Source organism: Lucilia sericata, unplaced genomic scaffold (genome assembly GCF_015586225.1).
Source record: "Lucilia sericata isolate MDLA Ls3-8-SP2 unplaced genomic scaffold, ASM1558622v1 Contig000097F_arrow, whole genome shotgun sequence".
Classification (NCBI taxonomy): domain Eukaryota; kingdom Metazoa; phylum Arthropoda; class Insecta; order Diptera; family Calliphoridae; genus Lucilia; species Lucilia sericata.
Window position 1 is genome coordinate 463,142 of NW_023994129.1, and position 6,195 is coordinate 469,336.

The window sequence follows — 6,195 nt, forward strand, 5'->3', positions numbered from 1 at the left end:
ATAGACTAGACTATAGACTAGACTATAGACTAGACTATAGACTAGACTATAGACTAGACTATAGACTAGACTATAGACTAGACTATAGACTAGACTATAGACTAGACTATAGACTAGACTATAGACTAGACTATAGACTAGACTATAGACTAGACTATAGACTAGACTATAGACTAGACTATAGACTAGACTATAGACTAGACTATAGACTAGACTATAGACTAGACTATAGACTAGACTATAGACTAGACTATAGACTAGACTATATACTAGACTATAGACTAGACTATAGACTAGACTATAGACTAGACTATAGACAGACTATGACAAGACATTTAAAAAAAAGCAATATTTGAGTAATTATAATCCATGTGACACTTATTAACGTTCAAATTCGCATGAACTTAAACCATAAAAACGATTCTTGATTGGATAACAAAAAAATAATAATAAACTATTTACAATATTCAATTAAACAAGTAGTACCATTTCAGTGGATATTATGACAAAAAATTAATAACTAACTTATTAAACAGGTCTGTATTTATAAATATACGGATCACACTTGATCAGCTATTAAATTAAAAACATAAAAAACAAAAGACTTAAGAAAAGAACTGGTTCGAATTATTTCGTGCTAAACGTTTTCAGACATTCATAACTTTTACTTTCTTCCTCAAAAGAAAAAAAAAAAAAAAAAACAAAAGTATTTGAAGTTTTTTTAATAAAATACATATATTCTAGAAATTATACACACTAACACACAAAAAAGTTCCCACCAAAAAAAAGTAAAAATAAGATTTTTAAATAAAACCTTGAACTAGAAATTGTCATTGACATATAATAAAATATCAAATAAAAATCTTGATCTTTTTTTTTCGATTTTTAAATAAAAACGAATATTCAAGAGGTTTGCACAATAATACAAAATTAGATGAAGTAAACTGCGATAAAGGCAGAAAAAGAAGATAAAAAAAATTTAAACAGCAAATCAAATTAATAACTAATCAGCATAAATTTTAAGACAACAACCTGAACATTAAAATGTAAAATAAACAAATGAAACAACATAAATATGTTATATGTATTTAGTTAATAAAACTAGCAATAATATAGTAAAACCTGTTAAATTATAGAAACAAAAATAATGTTTTAGTTATTAGTTAAAAGAATTTATAATATTTTTTAATGCTAATTTAATGGACAAAAATACATTGAAAACGTATATGGTTTTTTGCAGTTTATTATAACTTGTGACGTTTCTTTAAAATTTGAATTTAAATTGAAAAGAAGTTTCAATTGGCAACATTGAGACGTTTAGTTAAGAACTTTTTTGCTATATATACATATAGTTTGTATAGTGAAAGATAAATTATAATTATAGAATAGATTTCTTGAAAGTGCTTATTTTAGTTATATCAAATAGAGTAAAATAAAAGCAGACATCGGTTCCAATGTATTTAATTTCACAATAGTATCAGGATAAATGTATGTATTAATCAGAGTTAGGTTGTAATGATAACATAAAGTAATTCATTACATGGTCAAAAACAATTACATGGAATAAGCTTTTGAGCAATAAACAATTACAATTATTTGTAATTTTAATTGAAGTTTCGCCAATTACAACTACTTGTGATTGCAATTTATCTATTACTAATTAGAATTACAATGTAATTACCGGAAGTAATGGTAGTTGGTAAAGTGTCATTTACTTCAAATGTAAGTGTAAATAAAAATATAATCTTTACAACCCAAGTATGGTACAAATTAGGTTGGGTAGCAAGGAGGGTTATTATTACATAAAGTAATTCATTACATAGTTAATTACAATTACATGTAATGTTTAAGTTTTAAATGGTACTTAATTTATTCAGATTAAAAATACTTCATTGTTTTCAACGGTTTGTGGCTAATCTCCTTACTATTGACTAGGCTTTTAATTAGCATGTCTAGAAATTATTTATTGACTAGCCTATGAACTTATCTATGGACTAAACTATGGACAAGATCTACTGATAGTCTATGGACTAGTCTAATAACTCGTCTTACCTGGCTAGTCTATTCATTATTCTATTAACTAGTTTAATGTTCAGGTTCTTGGTTCCTTAAAATTGTGAAATCAAAAGATACATATTTGGATATATGTATATTCGACGAAAACTTGATAATAACAAAGAAATGTACCCGTAAACCTGTTTTTCCACTAAGAGTTTGTACCAGTATTCTAACCCCAGACTTATTCGTTCTGAGGAGGCCTCTTGTTCTCCTCTAGTTTAGGACTTGCCTGGGATTTTAGTGGCCGTATTCAGTAATTTTAATTCCTTTCAGTGATTAGAGTTCCTTTCAATGTCATAATTTGAAATCAAAATTATTTGAAATGTAACAAAAATAATCTTTAAGTTAATACACCTTAATCTTAGTGTAGTGCGCCTAAATTATGAAAAAAAAACAACCACAAAAATGTCGTATACATCAGTATTTAAATTAGACATCAAAATATTAGAATAATTTTTAAGTGGACAACTTTATTGAATAGATATTATTAACCTGTTGACGTTTTAAACTCGTTTCATTTTAAAACCATATTTTTTTTGTCACAGCTATTGTTTTAAGGGAGAACCTGATAAATTGGCAAATACTTAAAAATTAAAAAAAAATAAAATGATAAAATTATATTATACTAATAAATAAATAAATTAAAAACTGCAGAATTTTGTTTTTGTAAAAAGCAACATAAATGTCAAATACAACTTGTTATGGTTATAAATAAATTAAATATAATTCGAATTTAAATTCAAATTTGAAAACGATTTCGTGAACTGACCATAAAAGCTTGTTTACTAAATATTAATGACCACCAACCAACTACATTTTTTTGTTTTTCTTAGACTATTGTATTTCTAGTCATCCAATCATCTAGCCACATGTATGATAAGACTGAGTTGAGTATATCTGTCCATATCAAAATGTAGTCATCATCATGAAGCCAAGCGTGTCCAACTTAATGCAACCTCATTCACGGTTGTTTGTCCGTCCGTCCATCCGATCAACTGTCTATAAGTTTATATATTTATTTGTTTGATTTGGTGGTGTGTGCACTATTGAATATTTATGAAAATTTTGCTCCAATTTAACAAACAATTACCAAATTTTTAAGTTTTTGTTAATTTATTTCAAGTGTGTAATTTGTTCGTTATTTTTTTAAACTTTATTTATTTGTTTATTACAAACATTGCATTTGGTTTGTGGTCGTTTTTGAGTATTTTTCTTTTTCTTAATAGTATTTTTATTTTTTTGTTAATTTTTAAGTTAGTTCATGTTTAGTGATTATTTAACATTAAACTCCTCCAAAATGAAAGTTTTGTTGTCTTGTTTATTTTCATTTTATTTTTAATTTTGTTTCCTACAATTAGTTTTTTTAACATTGATTGATTAGTTTTTTAATTTCCATTTCTTTTACTTGGTTTTACTTGTTTTTTGTAGAAATTTTTGGGTACCCCCAAATTTTTTGTGGAGTGGTGGTAGTATGTATGCACGCATTTTAATAATGAACCATTAAAGTGAAATGCACTTTATAGCCGACTTTTTGTGCATAATTATTTAAGTTTTATTTTCATTTAATTAAATACGTGCATCAAGAAAACGAAAATATAAAAATGTGAACATTTTTAAAAGTTGACTAAAAATAATTGGAAAGAAATTTGAAATTATTGTCTAATCTACAGAAAAGAGTCACGTTAAAGACTAAGTAGAGGCCTCCGCTAACTAACTAACTAACTAACTAACTAACTAACTAACTAACTAACTAACTAACTAACTAACTAACTAACTAACTAACTAACTAACTAACTAACTAACTAACTAACTAACTAACTAACTAACTAACTAACTAACTACCTAACTAACTAACTAACTGACTAATAAGTAATACAAAGGGAACTAAGAAAGGGTAAACAAATTTACAGAAAATTTTTCTCTCATGCGATTGCGATTTTCACAGATATTGACGTTATGCCATAAATTTTTCGGAAATTTCTTATAATTTGTTGAATCCAATAATAACTATTTATTTTTTAGAAAGCCTATACTCAATCAGCGGATGTGTCCGAACGCATATCACCCACAGAATATGTAGGAAAGTTTGAAACACTGATCGCAGATAGATTGTCTTGGTCAAGTTGAACATTAGACCAAGCGGTTCTATAATAAAAACCCAGAAACAGAAATATACAAACCACAACACTAACTTCCAGGCAGAAGTCCGAGCAATACCGGAATGATCCAACAGGGTTTAACATATTTGCCGACAGCCAGAAGGCAATAATTGCGATATCAGATGATAAATTTAAATCTAAAGCCAGAGGAGTATATAATCCATTTAGGTAATCCAAAAACTACTCACCTGTACATGATCCGTTTAGTAGTCTTTTTTAATGCAGGCATGCATCATGTTTATTATTTTTGAAAACAACATGTTTCATAGCCTGCGTTCCATAGGACCATGTTGCGGATCGTGTACTCCCATAATGTCAGCAAAGGACTAGTTTTGGGATTACTCCGATGTAATGCCTAGGAATCACAATGTTATATGGTGTATGTTTTTACCACATATTTGGATTAGTTTTGGATCAGTCCTAGTCCGTTGGGGAGTACTCTTTACACACGTAGTCTTAATTTTTACAGGGTAACGGAAGGGAGCTCGAGGTAGTTAACCCGACGACACAACGAGGGCAAAATTAAAAATATGAGTGAGAGAAACCCTCTTAGACTACTAAAATGATGTGTAGAACCACAAAGATCCAATGGGGTGACGCTAACGAGAGCTGTATGACAGTACATATTTTGAGCACATACATAATTACGGGTGCTGCTATACAAAATTGTACGTGCGGATTCAGATGAACGTAGAACATGTAGAGAGTACAGTGAAACTCTGAAATACTTCCTTTGCCATCGTCAGGCTTTCACCGAAATTAAATTCAAATTTCTTAGGAGTGTTAGTAGTTATATCCTACTATCAACATTAACCTAACCTAAAAATTTTAGAAAAACTTCATTAAAAATAAGAGCTTAACGTAAACAAAATATTTCAATTGAAATAATTTATTTTAGGAAAAAAAAACTAAAACAACAAAAAGTTCAAAGTGTGAACTTGATAGAGGTGAATGTTAATAAGTTAACTTACCAGTTCCAGAAAAACGGTTCCTCCTTTAACTTAATACACAAATTGTTTTAATGGCTTATATATAAAATATTTGTTTTATTGTAAATTTAAAAATAATTTTATTATTAGAACAACTTCTATGAAGTTTGCAAATAAATTAGTCCTGTTTGGGTTACAATTTTATTGTTAAACTAAGTTTTATTGTTATTTTTTGTGATTAAATATAAAAATGTGCCACTTATTATAAAAAGTATTGAAAAACGTATATTTTTTTTGTATAAAAAAGAATAATGGTTTAAAAACAATAGACAAATACTTTACTAATTAAAGAAGACAAGTTGCAAAATCTCGAATTAAAATTCAATTTACAAGATTTGGTACTTTAGCATAGAATCTATAATATTAAGATGATAATACAATTATTACATTACAAATGAATTTTTATAATAAAATAAAAGTATATCGTTATATTGCTGTATAAAAAAGTATTTAAAACTGTAATAAAAATATTCAAAGATACATACAACAAAGACTGCGTTAAGCTAATCTTTATAGGATTTTCTTTATTTTGTATTTATATAAAATTTCATAACTATTGGGTTTTTTATAAGCAGCACATTTACTTAAATTCTTTTCTTATTCTAGTATTTATATTAATCAATATTTTATTAAATTTTAAATACTAACAAATACTATATTTGAAAAAGTTTTTAAAATACCTTAAATTTTGTGTTAATTGAATACGATTTTTAACAAAATCTTAAAAACAAGATGTTTGATGTAAAATTCCATGATATGTGCTTATGAATATGTAAATGTATGTATGTTTTTTCAAATGTTAGAAATTTTTGATTGTTTGCGTTAGAAAAAATAAAAGAAATTTCAAAATTTTTTTTAAATTTATGTTTTGTATATACAAGGCACATTTCAATCCTAGTCTTAAAAACATGTTTGTTATTATCCTTTATAATTTGATTAACGTTTATCAGAGATGATAATACAAAAGAAAGAAACTTTTATTAACAAAA